Below are 15,402 nucleotides of genomic sequence, written 5' to 3'. Positions count from 1 at the left end.
GGAAGAGACCCATGAAATGTCTATGAAAAGCTGTATTACATCCTCTTTCTACACAAAATCTGCATCTGTGAACCTGAACAAGTAAAGCAATGTCAGATATCCAGAGGAAAGGGGGGCAGACTGGGAGGTCAAAAAAGTCCGTGCCCCCATGGCCCACCACTTTCCCCAGATGGGGTGGGGGGAGAGGAAAGAAGGGACAGAAAGTTTACTGTGGCTCCCACCCACCTTGGATGGGATGAAGTCTACCAGCTTGTGCCTTCCTCAACCGGTGTGGGAGCTGCAGGCTCATGGCGACAGTGGTGGCAGCTCCTGCCAACCTCTGAAGCAACTCTGCAGGAACTTAGAAGGCCATCGCTCTTTGCAAAGTCATTGGGCTAGCAGAGACTCAAAATGAAGCCTATTGATTTATTAGATTTGATCAAGGATCTCTAACATGAATTCAAAGCGTTGGAAAGAAGCGGGCCTGTCACTGATACAAGTAAAGCTTATGCTGCTCCCAGCTGCCAGATACATCCACATGCCTTTTACAGATCTAGGTGTAAACTGCATGGAGCTTTTATTCCAACCCCAGATCGATTCAGTCCCTGCCCTCTATACAGAATGCAATTTCCGTTTGGATTTGGGGTGATTTTAATTTTCCTTCTGCAGCAAGAAGGATTGATCCGGAGTGACCCTACCCTTATTGTGTGATATCTTAGAGTGCTTTTAATGCTCAATATTTAAAGGCTGTTTTGAATCTGGGCTCTCATCCGTGGTAGAGGACCTGTGATTGGCCACAGGTGGTCATGTGACAAACTTGCCTTAAAGGAGAAGCCCCTAATTTCTCTCAACTTCTGTTGGTCCTGGATTTTTTCTCCCTTCTCTGCCTTTTTTGATCATCTCCCCCCCCCTCCAAGAAAAGAAAGAGGCTCCCTGCTTGGCTCCTCTCCCCCCACCCTTCAAGAAAAGAAAGAAAGAGGCTTGGCTCCCCACCCCCTTCTGAACTACCCTAACCACGTGCAGAAGACTTTCCTGTTTCAATGGGGAGGGGGGGGGAAGAGGAAGACCTGAGTTCAAAGCGATCCTCTCCCCCTCCCCTCCAAGAAAAGAAAGAGGCTCCCTGCCTGGCTCCTCTCCCCCCCCTTCAAGAAAAGAAAGAAAGAGGCTTGGCTCCCCCCCACCACCACCTTCTGAGCCTCCCTAACCATGTGCAGAACACTTTCCTGTTTCAATGGGGAAGGGGGGGGGAGGAAGATTCGAGTTCAAAGTGATCTGAATTCAACAGGATTGACAATGGAATAAACAAAGTAAGTGCAGACTCTGCCCTAGTCTGAGGAAGAGTGCTTGTACTCGAAAGCTCACGCCATGAATAAAGCTTTGTTGGTCTTACAGGTGCTACTGGACTCTTTTGTTGTGCTACTTCAAACCAACACGGCTACCCATTTAGATCAACATACAGTTCATGTAGGTCACTTTTACTCATGCTACTATGAAGAGGCAGACCCTGGCACTGTTGATCCGAGGCATGCTTATCTGCACAGCACTTCCTGCATTAATGAACTACCGTTTATGGCTCTCCGGTATCCCCAAAGGCTTGTTATATTGTGCTGGGGTCATCCCTAAGCTGAGCAATTAAATCACTTTTATTGCCACAAAGGGTTGTTTTGCTAGTGAGGTGTGAGCAAGCGGAAATGCGTAAGCCCTAAGGTAAACAATGCGTAAGCCCTAAAGTAAACAGGTTACAGGTTTCAATTGCACTGACTTCAGGCAGCACAAAACCTTTCTGAGCATTAAAGTACCAATGAATCATTTTGGAATATCACTGTAACTATGTCCTGGTGTGGGGGCAAAAATGCACCCTTGATTTCACAGTATCAGTAGTTAGTCCAAAGTTGAAATCAGAAGGCCAAAGTTATAAATCCCTCGTTCCACCTGGATTAAATACATTAATCAATCAACTTCTCAGCAACCGGAACGTGGTCCCAGGTAAGTTATTCCCATTTTCTGACTCTTCTTCAGTGGTTGCCAGTCCAATATCTATGTTCCATTTAGCAGTTATCATAAATCAAGTAAGGCATATCTCTTGGTTTTAAGCTCTGCTCTCTCAAGCCGTTTCATGTGCAGACTGTCATAGAATTTCATTTGTAAAAGGTCATGTTTCTTGCCTTTAAGGCTGTGAAAGTGCACAATGCCTCATATAATCTCCAAAAACAGAATGGTGCAGGGGTAGAGCTTCAAGGAAAGCTCTTTGTCCTTCTACGTAACTAACAATAGTAAAATAAATCATGCTAAATGTTCATGTATGTGAAAGCATGTGGAGGCTGCAGAATCCGGTCATTCTTAGAATATTTTGATGAAGGATCATCTTAGCTAGAGTGTGATCTAATAATTCTAACCATTTTAGGACCCTGTCCCCAAAGAAATACATCTGGCCTCAACCAGAGCCAGGGTGTTCTTGGCCCTGATCCTGCTGGTGGAACTAGCTCCTTGGGGAGATCAGGGCTCTGAATGAATGTGCCAAGTTCTGCAGGGCCTGCAAGATGGAGCTCTTCAGCCGGGCCTATGGTTGAGGTCAGCCAAGAATTTATACCATTTAAATACTTGGCCTCTCTCCCATTCTCCACCCCTGCTTCCCTCACTCCCCTGCCTAAACAAAATCAGAAATGAATCAGAGTCCAGTAGCACCTTTAAGACCAACAAAGATTTATTCAGGGCGTGAGCTTTCAAGTGCAAGCACTCTTCCTCAGACTAAGAGCTCCTTACATGACCGTGGGAATATATAGCAAAAGTTAATTCTGTTACATTAGTAAACTGGACTCTGATTCTATTGTGCTATTTCAGACCAACACAGCTACCCATTTGAAAATCAGAAATGGTTAAATGATGTTAATGATGTTAACTGGAAATCATTCCAGTCTCAGTGACAACCACTGGTGCTGATAACGGTTTTATTAGTGTTTTAAAATGCATTGTTGATTTTAATGTTAATTCAATAGAATAAGTTGGGTAAAATCCTCTAATTCTGTGGTAAGAAGAAATATAGGATCAATCCCCCACTGTAATTCCTATAAGGGGAAAAGACATGGAGGAGCTGTCACAAAAATTGACTTAGGTTTGTTTGTTTGTTTGTCTTTTGCTACACGTTTCAGCCCAGCTGTATGTGCAAAATCTTAATGGTGGCCTGAAGAACCTCTCCTACTTCGAAGGGTATATTGTTTCTCTTGCCTACTAGTCCAGAGTGCCTGTTCCTGATGTTCTGAGACAATAATTGGCCTAATCTTGGCAGGATATTTTATTTGTTGTCATCTGGAGCTTGTTAAATTCTTTTTGGCATATAGATGCAAATACCATTATGTCATTTCATTGCTGTTTCTGGCACAACAGCTCCCCATCAATTCCACTCCCTTTTTACAGATAGGGAATTGAGAGAGAGAGAGAGAGAGAGAGAGAGAGAGAGAGAGGTGTTATTCAAGGCTTCCAAGAGATTGCCACGCTGAGGAAAACATTGAAGACTGCCCTTCCAGGTTCAGCCCTAACATTTGGTTCTTCAAAACATGAGAAGGACCTTTGTTCTCTCGTGTCAAGTAATTTGTCTGTTAGCCTCTAGCCTCTCAGTGGTTGATACAATTGTAATAATAAAAAGTACTTGAATATTTTCAGCCTCAATTTCCCTGAGGATATCTACAGTATGACTGGATTATAGTATTCATGCCTATCTTGGTAAAAATAAGCCAATTGAGCTGAGTTTAGAGGTTTGCTAACTGAAAGAGCGAAACAACTCACCAAGAGAGAGGAGTCCCTCATTTGTTGAAGCAAGAAGAAGAGCTAGGGGTTTTGTACCCTGCCTTTTACTACCCAAAAGAGTTCCAAAGCAGCTGTCAAATGCCTACCCTTCCTCTCCCTACAACAAACATCCGGTGAGGTAGGTGAGGCTGAGAGCTCTGAGAGGACTGACTGGCCCAAGGTCACCCAGCTGCCTGCCTGTGGAGGAGTGGGGCATCAACCCCAGTTCTCCAGATTAGAGGTTGCCACTCTTAACCACAGCAATAAACTGGCTCTCAAGAAGATCATTTGCCAGCTCCTGAAGAAATCATTTTAAAAGAGGGACAATTTAGGCTAATCCTAAACAGTGTTACAGTCTAAGTGGCCCACTGACTTCAATGAATTTAGAAGAATGCATCTCTGCCTAGAATGGCACTGCTGGTCCTAAATCTTCAATTTCTAGGAAAATAATTAAACATGTAGCATAATAGCACTTGCAGGCATAGCTGAATGACAGTTCCTTCCATTTTAGATGGCCTTCTGGTCTAGTTGTGTAACTAAAACAGATTTTGTGGCTTTTGTTTAGAAGCTGGGGAAGAAAAGGAAATATTTCGCTGTTTGTAACTTTGGGTTTATGAGCAATATTTTATATGGCAGCTCACATAATTTGATTCACTTGGCTTGAATGGATAGCAGGAAGGTCTGGTTCTTTAGTTTCAATCACCATGCCGTCAGTGGTTCATTACTGGTGATGGCAATCCCCAGCCCACCTCAGCTGAATATACTTTTTCATAGTTTTATCACCAATGCTGGTTAACATCTACATGAAGCCAATGAGAGGGACCGTCTAGGGCAGTGGTTGTCAACCTGAGGGTCGGGACCCCGTTGGGGGTTGAACGACCCTTTCACAGGGCTTGCGGCAGGGCAAGCAGCTTGGCCTGGGGAGGGAGGCGCTGTCTACACAACAGCCTTGCACGGTAGATTGAGATAGAGCATTCGTGTGTCTAAAGGTAAAAGTAAAGGTATCCCCTGTGCAAGCACCGAGTCATGTCTGACCCTTGGGGTGATGCCCTCCAGCGTTTTCATGGCAGACTCAATACGGGGTGGTTTGCCAGTGCCTTCCCCAGTCATTACCGTTTACCCCCCAGCAAGCTGGGTACTCATTTTACCGACCTCAGAAGGATGGAAGGCGGAGTCAACCTTGAGCCGGCTGCTGGGATTGAACTCCCAGCCTCATGGGCAAAGCTTTCAGACAGCTGCCTTACCACTCTGCGCCATGTGGCCCCTCTTCGTGTGTCTAGAGCAGCGGAAAAGAGCGAGATCGGCATGGTGGGACAAGAAACAGAACTGAACCGAGAAACCCTGGAAAAAATTTTTTATATACAATCATGTACAATGGATCTTCACACAACTGGTCAGTTTTGGTTTAATTTCGGTGAAAGAACACTTGCATAATTTTATGGTTGGGGGTCACCACAACACCACATGGGTTGCGGCATTAAGAATATTGAGAACCACTGGTCTAGAGATTTGGAACTGATGCCATAAGGCTCTGTATACTTAAACTAAGCATAAATAGTGTGGTATTATTAATTGGTTTTATTATTTTATTTTCCCTATTGATTTATTTTGCTGCTTTTGAGTGATGGGGCATAAAAATAAGCAACAGGGATCACAAAAGTGAGGCCTAAATGCAATGCAAAACCGAGGATTCTTTGCATTACCTGTCAAGTGTGCTTTTTAGTACTGGCATATTCAGAGGTGGAGAAGGAACGAGAAAGAAAGATTAAAAGCTGCATGACCCAGACACAGAACCGGCTGCTAGTGGTTTTGATTTGTGGGGGTATATTTAATGCCAAAGGTTAGAAAACTGCAAGTCAGGTTCCTTCTAAGACTCCTAAAATCTCTTTACTCAGACACTTTAAAAATAAATTTCATATATTATTTGAAGGGTAAAAATACAGTCTCTGTTACCCTATGTTTACACAGCCCTTCTCCAGTGCCCTCCAATTACCTCTCTTACGCTACAGCATAATTTATACCCCTGCAGCAAAATGTTTTGATGTGGGAGACCAGGTCTTCTGAGCTGTGAACACAGAGACTTAAAATTACCCCCTTTGGCCCCAGGGAATATCATTATGGAACCCTTCAAATAGACTGCAAAATCTTGGCTTATTCAGTTTATTTTGTTGTACTTTATTTTTAACACAATTGCCCCAAGATGTCTACTGAACAATATTTCAAGCCATTAGAATATTTCAAAGGCTGGATTCTAGACTATTATATTAGACTTTCTTTTGTTAAACTGTACTAGCTAGGCAGGCAAACCATAGTAACTGTGGTGTCTGTGGACCAAAGAGACATTGAGCTCAGGAACTGAGATCCTTAACCCTTGCTAAGAATTCGCTGGGCCAAGGTTTGTGGCCCACCACAGGACAGTGTTTATGGACCAATCATGGGCCTCCATTAACAGCCAATGGCATGTCTTGGTGGGAGTCTTGAGAATGTATATCAATTCCGTGGTTCTGGTTATAGTTGTTCAGTGTTTTCTTGTTCTAGTAAAGTTGTTGGAGCTGAGGGTCCGTGGCTTACTGAACTCACGGATTTAATAGGAACAGAGGCCCTGTTCATAATAATCAAGACAGCCAACCTCACTACAATACTAAGCGCTGAATTTCATCTATAGCTGTAGAGATTCAACTTGATGAGGAACCAATAGAGAAGTTACCAATGTGACATTCCATCCTCATAACAATGCAAGGGAAAGCAAAAAGTAGCATCATTTAGACCAGGGGTCATCAACCCCCGGTCCGTGGCCCGGTGGCGGGCCGTAAAGGCCACGATACTGGGCCATGGCCAGCCAGGCCTGCCTTCCCCCGCCGGCAGCAAGAAGGAAGGGAAGAGGCAGGCGCAGCCGCCGGCATGGCGGTGACGCAAACACGCATGCGCATTAGCGCCCCCTAGTGGCGAAAATGCGCACGCGCAGTTGTCGCACATACACGTTAGCGCCACCTGGTGGCGAAAACACGCATGCGCAGCAATTGGGCGTGCACGTTTTCACAGCACCTGGGCCGTCGGCTCTTCCCTCACTCCGGAGGCGGTCCCTGACCTGAGAAAGGTTGGGGACCGCTAATTTAGACTAATATATCTCAGTGTTAAGAGCCTCTTGTGGCGCAGAGTGGTAAGGCAGCAGAAACGCTGTCTGTCCATGTGGTTGGGAGTTCAATCCCAGTAGCCGGCTCAAGGTTGACTCGGCCTTCCATCCTTCTGAGGTCGGTAAAATGAGTACCCAGCTTGCTGAGGGGTAAACGGTAATGACTGGGGAAGGCACTGGCAAACCACCCTGTATTGAGTCTGCCATGAAAACGCTAGAGGGCGTCACCCCAAGGGTCAGACATGACCTGGTGATTGCACAGGGGATACCTTTACCTTTATCTCAGTGCTGCAGAGAGAGGGAAGTCAGTTCAGTTGGGGGGAATTCTGAATATAATGAGGCCACCGTAGTCTGGGAGGAGGGCTGCAGCTCTACATAAGGATCAGGATCTATATCCGGTATCTCATTGAAATACCATCAGCTGCATCATCAAGGGCTTGTTCTCCTACACATCTTCTAAGGTCATGGTGCCTTCTGGGGTCAACCTCTGAGAATATTTGGAATTCTGACATAGGTTGTTCAGCAACAAGATGGCTGCTACAGGAGGTGGATCCGATCACAGACATGTCCCACAGCTTAATATCGGTACCACAGCGTAGATCTTGTGCTGTGGTGGCAGCTGCTGCCAAAGCAACATTTAAAACCAACCAGCACAGCCAACCAAATGACCAGTAGTCAAACAGAAGCCTTGCTGGGCAAAAGTGTTAGACTTTGTCTATAGCAAGAGTCGGCAACTGACTGTCAGGAAAGGGTTAACACTTGTTGCTAGTGTGAACAGGCAGGGTGGGTGATGCAATCTGTTTATTGGCATGTAAATTGCTTACTCCATTGGCTACATGTCTAGTTCTCATGCTAGCAACTGTAGCAGGAATAGAAGGGAATTCCCCTTCCTCCCTTTCGTTTCTAAACTATTTTGCGCAGATCCATCTTAAGTCTCACCATGTAACATCTAAGATTAACAGCTCCTATATAAGCAATAGGAAGATATACATTTTCTTGTTTTGTATCCCAGTTCCGCTATCCTGGTAGTTCTAGTAAAATACTTTATTATACTTTAACTAGAAACAAAGCCCATTTTATTGTGGAATAAAATGGGCGCTAGGGGCCATTCCCCAGGGAAGCCTTTGCAGGGTGAAGGCTCCCCGGGGGTGTGGGATGCGGGGGCGACTAGGCGGGACCTGGGGCATTCTCCCGGCCGGGGGTGGTCTCCTGGGGCTGGGAGAAGGCAGAGGCGCCCCCGACCCCTCATCGTTCCTGGGCTTTCTCCCAGGGACAGGAGCAGCCTCGCCGCGTCTGCAATGTGGAGAGGCTGCTCCTGCCCCCGGGAGAAGGCAGCAGCCCACCCACCCCCACAGCTGCTCGTTCCTGGGCCTTCTCCCAGCGGCAGGAGAAAAATGGGTGCTAGGGGCCATTCCCCAAAGAAGCCTTCGCAGGGCGAAGGCTCCCCGGGGGTGTAGGATGTGGGGCGACTGGGTGGGACCTGGGGCGTTCTCCTGGCCAGGGGGGGTCTCCTGGGGCCGGGAGAAAGCGGGGGCGCCCCCCACCCCTCATCGTCCCTGGTCCTTTTCCCGGCGGCAGGAGCAGCATCACTGCATCAGCGACGCGGTGAGGGTGCGCCTGCCGGCGGGAGAAGCCTGCAGCCCACCCACTCACAGCGGCAGGGGAGGAGGGGGGAGTGAGCCAGGGGGAACGTGGAAGGGGGCAGTGGGAAATGGTGGGGGGAAAGGAGCCGTGGCGGGAAAGGAACAGGGACGCCATGTCTTTGACGCGGCATCCCTGCTCCTTTCTGAAGGGGGAGGAGGACCCGGGCCGGAGGACTCACCGTGCGGGCTGCGAGCTCAATCTGCACGGTGAGTTCCCGGGCGGGCCAGGTGAGACTGGGCGAAGCTGCCAATTGGGAGCTTCGCGCGGCTCCCCATTGGCAGCTTGCCCTTGGATGGACACTCACAGGGCAAGTTTTTATCCTGGACAGGGCCCGCCCTAACTCCTCCCCAACAGCCCTTACCCTTTTATTCATTCCGCTCTGCAGGAGTGGTTTAAGATACTGCCATGTCTGGTCTCATCATTATTATCTCTCCTACTTTTAAATACAAAATACTCCACTAAAAGCCCTACCTGGCCCTGCCGACAGCCTAAAAACACTTGAAAGGCACCAGAAAAGCGGTGTGTGTGTGTGCGGGGGGGGGGGGGGGAGGCTGCTCTATAGTAAATGGTCATATACAAGACATTTTTAAACAGCGAGTGGAGAACACTTCAATCTCACAGAACATTTTGGCAACAGACTTTAAAGTCACCACCTTTCAGTGAGAACATTTCATAGGAAAGCTGCTTAAATTTGCTTGGAAATAAAACAACAATTATTCTAAAGACGCAAAAGACCACAATTGAAAGTCTCCAATCAGAACTGCCAATAAGCGGAAACTAAATTACTCAAGTGCAGTCCTAAATAAAACCTCCCCGGAGACAGAATGTAGAAAACAAATTGTTCAGGCCATAATGCCAATGAAGAGAAATGACTATGCCTTCTTCTGCGTAAGCTTGCACAAGCTTTCACGTAAGGGTCTATGTCTCTTCACTATCTAAACTCCTCCCCCCCACCTCCCCTTTGGAGCTATTTAAGTCTTTACTCGTTTTCCAGATTTCTCATCCCCACCCCCCAACTTGGCTATGATCATAATAGTAGCATAATCATTGATAATAAACCATGTGTCCTGCTTTGAACTTGGTTGGTTACCCCTGGCAGCAAAGGAGTAGGAGACACAACAGGAATGGCAGAGCTTTTTGTAACTTTTGTAGCCCCTGAAGTTTACTGCATGCAGTGTGTGTGGTGGTCTCTACAGGAGGCAAGGCTTCATGGGCTGTGTAAGAAGAAGAAGAAGAAGAAGAAGAAGAAGAAGAAGAAGAAGAAGAAGAAGAAGAAGAAGAAGAAGAAGAAGAAGAAGAAGAAGAAGAAGAAGAAGAAGAAGAAGAAGAAGAAGAAGAAGAAGAAGAAGAAGAAGAAGAAGAAGAAGAAGAAGAAGAAGAAGAAGAATAGTTGGTTTTTATATGCCGCTTTTCTCTACCCGAAGGAGTCTCAAAGCAGCTTACAGTTGCCTTCCCTTTCCTCTCCCCACAGCAGACACCCTGTGGGCTGAGAGAGCCCTGATATCACTGCCCGGTCAGAACAGTTTTATCAGTGCCATGGCGAGCCCAAGGTCACCCAGCTGGCTGCATGTGGAGAAGTGCAGAATCGAACCCGGCATGCCAGATTAGAAGTCCGCACTCCTAGCCAGTACACCAAACTATGCAGTTAGGGTTGCCAGTCTAGGGGTGGGGGTGGCAGGGGCTGGAGAGCTCCCAGATAACAACAGAGATCAGTCATCTGGATAAAATGATTGCTTTGGATAAAATGATTGCTCTATGGCATTATTCTCCTGAGGTCCCTCCCCTCCCAAGGCTCCACCCCAAAATCTCCAGGAATTTCCCCACCTGGAGTAGGCAACCCTACACGCAGTAGTAATCTTCTGCCATGGCATAAGAACAGGCTTCCTCAGGAGGTGGTGGGTTCTCCATCTTTGGAAATTGTTAAACAGAGGCTGGATAGCCATCTGACGGAGAGGCTGATTCTGTTAAGGCTCAAGGGGGTGGCAGGTTACAGTGGATGAGGGATAGGGTTCTGAGTGTCCTGCATAGTGCAGGGGGTTGGACTAGATGACCCAGGAGGTCCCTTCGAAATTTATGATTCTATGATTCTAATTCTCTCTGGCGCATGGGGTATACCATCACAACAGGCCCCCCACCCAGTCCCTTGCCAGGATCACTGCCCAGGCCACCCTCCCTCCATTAAACCTGGGCTAACAATGTGTCTGCCAACCACTGTGTGTGATCCAGGCCCACAGGAAAAGGATGCTAGGACAGAGTGTGTGATTTTATCGTGTTTGTTGTAAGTCACGGAGAGGGGCCGCTCAGAACTCCCAAAACAAACAAATACGTGTGGGGAGTGGAAAATAGCAGTTGTGTAACCTATTGCTGCACTGTTTACTGCAATCCATCAAGCCACTAATAAAGTTTGTATCATGCACTGCCAGCCTCAATTGATTTGGCAAGTCCTATCCCAATTTAGCCTCACTGCTGAATAAAGGTTAAGGAAATCCACAGGGTCAGGGCTGTTTTTGGTGGCCTTTGTAAACAGGATGTGCCTGCTCTCTCCTGAATACTGCAATCCAGGCACTAGTCAACCAGTGTTGACATGGAAAAGTGCATTGCCTGCTTGATGCTTGTCAAGGCGAAGGAAAGTGACATTCTACCACGACTGGGTTCTTGCAGGAAATGATGGAAAGGTTTGCTTCACCAGCTAGAGTAGAATACTAATAATGGATGATGTTGTTTTTCTGGTTGACCAGGATGAATAGTTTGCAGCAGTGAGCCTTGAAACCCTTCACTGCACAGACGGGGATTCCTTTGTTCTTCTCACCCACCATTCTTAGGACGATTGGCCTCCCCCCCCCCATTTTTGCCTACCTTGTTCCCTGGACCTCACACGACCCTTTGTCTCCCCACCACCACTTCTAGGAATTCCAGCTGTTGACAGCAGCTGAATGTTCCCGTCTTTGCGGCCTCCAGGGAGGGGCTCTGGGGCCCTGCCAGGAGTCTATAGATTCTCAGCACAACAGGTTATGTAACTGCACTCTTCGAAAGGGGAGGGGAAAGCCACAACAAAACCTCACTGTATCTGCAAAGACAAATGATGCCAGCAAAGCCACCCAGACAGTCCTTTGCCTTGGGTTTCTGTTTACTTCTCACTTGCTCCAAGGAAGGCTCCATAGAAAGGCATGGGTGTTTTCGATTAGGGTTCTTTGGCTGCTCGCTTCCCTTTCGCTCCTTCTTGGCAGCGGGCTGACCTCATGTTTACACCGCCCTGGGTAATGGAGCCTGGTGTCCTCAGTCAAAAGCAGTAGAGATGATTTATTCTCGCTGTGCTGGGATTGTCTTTCCCCCACTGCTGGCAGGAGACATTTGTTTTTGTGTGTGTCCTTCAGTGTGGATAAATGAACTGGATCTCGCCAGCAGAATTCCAAGAGAAAAAGGAAGCTGAGCAGGAACTGGCCTGAGAAACAGGAGCCCCGTTTGCACTGCGAGAGAAGAAAGGGGAAAGGGAAGTGAATGATGGTGCAATACATCCCGTTTATTTACATAGAGTTATTGGCCCTGGGCAAGTTCTAGAGGCCAGCAATACACCCCAGGCAGGCAGTGTCCTGGCTGATTGAAATAGGGGCTCATACAAGACAGCTCTTTCAGTCTATCACATTTCTTATCTCACCCTCCCCCCCCTCCCCCAGAGTTCAAGGCAGTGCACGTGGTCTTCTTGATTTTATCCTCCCAAATCCATGAGGTGAGGCTGGGAGATAGTGTGACTGGTCCAAAAGAACCCAGTCTATTCCATAGATGAGTGGGGATTTGAACTTGGGTCGGGGGTGGGGTGGGGGTTGTCACCCTGGTCCACTGTAAGAAAAAGAGTTGGGAGACCCCCAGGCTGGCACTAGAAACACATCAATTTGAAATGTTGTGGCTGCCCACTGTTTTCGATCTTGTATTTTAGTCAAAGAAACAAACTCTTAAGGAAAGTTAAACCTTTATTTCCTTCCTAACAGTAGTGGCTGCCAAGCTGTTTGTCAGTAAAGAAACATAGCAACAACATATTCCAAGTAAGAGGACAAGATTCTATTTTGAGATTTAAAAAAATTGAGGCACAGGTAGAATTTGGAATGTGTACAGATCTAATGGGAGAGTCAAGGGACCTAGGGGTAATCAAAGGCAAAGCAAAGCAAAAGCATATACACATTCAGCTAGCTAAATGCATTTTGGTATAAGCAAAAATGCCTTATAACTGGTCGTATTAACACTGGGGCTCAACCTTCCTTTCCTCCTTGCATCTCCAGCAGGACTGGATGGCTTTTTTTTTTTTTTGGCAGGGATGCCTTTGGGGCAGACCATCTACTTTGCATGTAAAGGCCCCAAACTCAATCCCTGGCACCTCTGGGAAGGCCATCTACCTGTGCCCCTGGAGAGCCATTGCCAATCAGAGTAGACAATATGGCCTTAATATGGTCAGAGGTAGGATAAGGCAGCTTCCTGTGTTACAGTTTGTTTGACTGATAGAGCCTCGTTATCCCATTGCCTGATTTCCCACTCATTCTTTTACCTAGGCTCAGCCAGGATTCCGTGCTCCAATCAAGAGGCCCTTACCACAGAGAAATAAGAACAGAACGAGGGTTATGTTGACGAAGAATAAAGGTCCATCTAGGCCAGCCTTCTATTTCCGGTCATGGCCCATCAGATATTGGAAGAAAACATCTAAGCAGAGTGAGGAGTCAGTAGCTCTCCCCTGCTCTTTGGCTCCAAGCAGATGGTCTTCAGAGTCATTCTGCTGCTGAATTGGAGGGTTCTGTTTAGGTACCATGGTTAAGCCATCAACAGATCGTCCTCATGCACATTCATCCAATGCTCTTTAAAAAGTCATCTAAGTCAACCTTTTTATCACTGGGGACCAGTCAACGCTTGACAATTTTACTGAGGCCTGGGGGGGGTAGTCTTTTGCCGAGGGACGTCACAGCTGCTGCCTGAGCCCCTGTTCCACTTGCTTTCCCGCTGGCGCCCCTGACTTCCCACCATCCGCTGGGGGGCGCTGCCAGCATCAGCTGCGCAGTGCCACGCCGAGGGGGAGCCCAGCCATGGTAGCTGCTGGAGAGCACCAAAGGTGAGCTGGCGGCAGAGTGGCAGGGCAGCCCCCGAGGCAGCAGCCGGGGAGGATGACGAAGAGGAGCCGAGGACTGGTACTGACTGATCCATGGACCTAGACCAGTCCCCGGACCGGGGGTTGGGGACCACTGGTCTAAGGGCCAGTGGTCATTATTACATCAACCACATTATCTGAAAAGTGCTACTGCTGTCTACCCTGAATCCACTGGCACATTATTGAAATGAGTGACTGTAGACACTATCTACTGTTTCCACTCCAGGCATACCTTTATCTGAATCTCGCATCCCCCATCCCCACCCTGGGCTCCGTTTTTTTTAAATTTTAAAAGGCCCATATGCTTTAGTCTTCCCTCAAAAGGAAGGTGCTCCTTGATTATTTGGGCCACCCTGCTCCGCGCCCTTTCTAGCTCTGCAAAATAGTATTCAATCTGGCTGCTAGAGCCAAACAAAATTAAACAGGAGTCCATTGGCACCTTAAGGACTAACACCTTATTCCAGAATAAGCTTTTGTGACTCAGCGCTCACTTAGATGCCTGGATTGTCCAGAACAGCTATATTTATTTTCAGTCCTAGTAAAAAACCCACAGTATGAAATTTTCCTCTTTTCATAGCTGCCAAACACTGAGAAAGGCAATGAACCCGCAGGCTCCAATGTGGGTAACGGTGGACAGTTCAATATCTTCTTTGATCAAGAGGTTCTGTATTTCTGCTCTTTGTGTTACCAAAGTAAACTCTGGGAAGACATAGTCTGTTGGTATCAGCTTCTGATTTCTGCAGAACATCACAAAAAAATTAAGCGTTTATAAATTCTTACAGTAGTCAGCGAATGACCTGATGAAATCAAATCAGTGTCTTTGCTGGAGGAAAAGGGGAAGCATCTGAAGGCTAGAAAGGGAGAGGAGATGTCTAGTTTCTTTCCTTGTTTTTATCTTAACACAAGCCTGCGGCGCCGTGGGCGCCGCGGACTAAATAAAACAGTAAGCTCTTGGAAGGCGGGCTGTGTCCGGGATGAGGAAGGGTGCCGATTGGCCCCTTCCTCCGGACAGACTATCGGAGGGACCAATCAGCAGGCGTGAAGCGCCTGCCGATTGGTCCTTCCGATTCCCTGCCAGAGCAACTGCGAGCCGCGCGCAGCACAGCTGGCAGTTGCTCCCTGCCCGGCCGCCTGACGCCTCGACGCCTCGGACTCTCGCCGCGTCAGACCGCTGGGCAGGGAGCCCCCGCCAGCCGCCCTGCGTGCGGCTGGCAGGGACTGCCGTGCCTGGTGACAATGGAACTTCGAGAGACCCGGCCGCAATCGAAGATGGCCGCCGAGGACCCGCCGAGGAGCCGAGGACGCCCCGCCGCCGCCCCCCGCCCTCGACGACGCCTCCTCTCTAAGGTCAGCTTCCTTCCCGCGCGCTGCCCTGTCCCTCCCTCTCCCCCACATTCTAGCACCCATTGTATTTTGTTTACAATGGGCTCTTTTACTAGTTGTTATATAATCCTGAAACACATTGGCCTATTTGGGTGCCCATGTTGGAAAATGTAACTAAGTAGACACTCATGACTGTGGCCTATGCTCTTGCATAGGTCCTATTAGTTTCTGTGGGATTTGTGGAGGAGAATTAAATTGCAGATTGTGCCCCAGATACTAGTTCTGCCTGTTTCCCACCTCATTGTCCTCAATTTGACCCACAGTTTGCTGCCTGGGGTGGGCTCCTCACCTTGTCTCATGATCCAACCACTTTTGAACATGATCCAACACTTGTATTTAATACGACCAGTCC

The 15,402-nt window shown here is 47.8% G+C and overlaps 1 long non-coding RNA gene across 1 annotated transcript; it reads left to right on the top strand.

Moving 5' to 3' along the window:
• Positions 1–1,938: 1,938 nt before the first annotated feature.
• On the top strand, positions 1,939–14,366 carry LOC143831902 (uncharacterized). The gene is made up of 3 exons (XR_013229007.1): positions 1,939–1,965; positions 3,129–3,186; positions 13,081–14,366. It is a non-coding gene; the product is annotated as an uncharacterized LOC143831902 (long non-coding RNA).
• Positions 14,367–15,402: the final 1,036 nt, after the last annotated feature.

The sequence above is a fragment of the Paroedura picta genome, chromosome 3 (assembly GCF_049243985.1).
Source record: "Paroedura picta isolate Pp20150507F chromosome 3, Ppicta_v3.0, whole genome shotgun sequence".
Classification (NCBI taxonomy): Eukaryota; Metazoa; Chordata; class Lepidosauria; order Squamata; family Gekkonidae; genus Paroedura; species Paroedura picta.
The sequence above is the reverse complement of the archived record's forward strand: the minus strand, read 5'-3'. Positions and strand labels throughout refer to the sequence as shown.